Source organism: Rhinolophus ferrumequinum, chromosome 14 (genome assembly GCF_004115265.2).
Source record: "Rhinolophus ferrumequinum isolate MPI-CBG mRhiFer1 chromosome 14, mRhiFer1_v1.p, whole genome shotgun sequence".
NCBI classification, from domain to species: Eukaryota; Metazoa; Chordata; class Mammalia; order Chiroptera; family Rhinolophidae; genus Rhinolophus; species Rhinolophus ferrumequinum.
The window spans coordinates 37331714-37333483 of NC_046297.1; the positions used below are offsets into that span (position 1 = coordinate 37331714).

Genomic DNA, 1770 nt, shown 5'->3' on the forward strand with positions numbered 1-1770 from the left:
CATACACAACCTTTTGAAGTGCCATTTCTGATTGTCAAATCTTCTATGTCTTGAGCATTTACCTTCAACAGGCCTCTGATGGATGTAGTTATGTCCTGTTTACCTCTCTCCTCACTGCTGTGTCAAAGTGTCACTTCTAGGCCTATGAGGTTGCTGAAAGTTATCTGTTAATGAACAAAGATAATATGTATCCCCTACCTGTAAAAACACAAATGAAGGGTTTTACTAAAACTTTATTGTTAGGCAGATCCCATGTTTTCTTTTTTAAGTCTGATAGCTGGTGTATTGAAATAAATTCTTGAACCTAGTAAGCTTTAGTACCACAGTTCTTCATGAATTTGTGCTTCATCCTAGTGCAGGCATCATGGTCATCTTCTCTGTATTGTTCCAATTTTAGTATATGTGCTGCCAAAGCAATCCCCATAGTTCTATAATAATTTTCACTAGTCCTGCCTATTAATAAAAATCTCACAATTATGTCTGTCCCCAGGCACATAAAATAGCAATGCTGTATGAGAAGGTTCCTATCTCTGGCTCTTTATTTTGTTCCCCAATTTTGCTGTCTGAATCTGTACCTATGTGAGTGAGCTTATTTCATGGCTCTTCATGTGATTCAGTAGCCATGGCATATGCACTAGGTATTCTGCTCCACTGGGGGTGACTAAGGCCTTGGAAAAGGGAGTATCCTCAGGACTCTTCCAAGGATATAGTAAGGAGGTGAGTGAGCAGGTCTTATATGACAAATCCACTGTGACATTCCAATCTCTCAAAGCCTTTCGATACTTCCTCTACAGCATACTGAGGAAGTTCAGGCATTTTGTCTTCACAATCTCTCAATTGATTCTAATATTTGAGCCAATTTGTAAACCCAGAGTTCCACGAATAAACGGGAATCTGCATCCTCTTGAGGAAGGACCCTGCTACACTTCCAAAAATGGATCCTATTGATTATTATAGCATTTCTCAAAGAGACCTGTCTTTGTCCAATAAGCAAGTGATTGTACATCAGGGAAGAGGAAATGAGATTTTTGAGGGATGACTGAACGCTTGCTTTAAATTGACATTGATTTCTGGGGACTTAAAATTCCATTGTGACCCACCAATTATAGCAGAGGCTTTTAGAGATCAGGTGATCAATAGAATTTTGGTCAGGTATATCTCACAGTGGAACCATAGGATCCCTCAATCCACCCTGTGACTATTTCCTTAGTTTTTAGTATATAATTGAAATAGACACTCAGCAATTGACATATCCCCACGTCTGACTGTGAAGTGAGGGAGATCATAGTATGAAAGTTCTATAGGAAGCCACTAGAACTGCTTCTACCTGCAAAAATAGCAAATCAAAATTAGTATTGTATTCCTTGAACAATTTCAAAAGTTAGTGTCATCATCAGTAATTAAAAGATGCGGTTATACCACATCCCCTTGCAATTCACATATTTGGCCTGTGCAGAAGACAGATGGATCTTAGAGAATGATAGTGGACTGCTGTAAACATAATCAAGTAGTGACTGCTGTTGTGGTGGGTGTTCCAGCTGTGGTTTTATTTGTAGAGCAAATTAACACATACCCTCGTAATTTGTATGCAGCTATTAATCTGCTTATGATTTTTTTCTATATACCTGTTAGTAAAGACCATTGGAAGCAGTTTGTTTTCAGCTAGCATGGCCAGCAATATACCTTCAGTTTCTTACTTCAGGGCTATATCAACTCTCTAGCCCTCTGTCATAATACAGTCTATAGTTACCTTGATTGACTTTCTAATTT

General features: G+C 38.4%; 1 non-coding gene across 1 annotated transcript; it reads right to left on the bottom strand.

The window, feature by feature from the left end:
* Positions 1-314: 314 nt before the first annotated feature.
* On the bottom strand, positions 315-417 carry LOC117034230 (U6 spliceosomal RNA). Its single transcript, XR_004425043.1, has one exon. It is a non-coding gene; the product is annotated as a U6 spliceosomal RNA (small nuclear RNA).
* Positions 418-1770: the final 1353 nt, after the last annotated feature.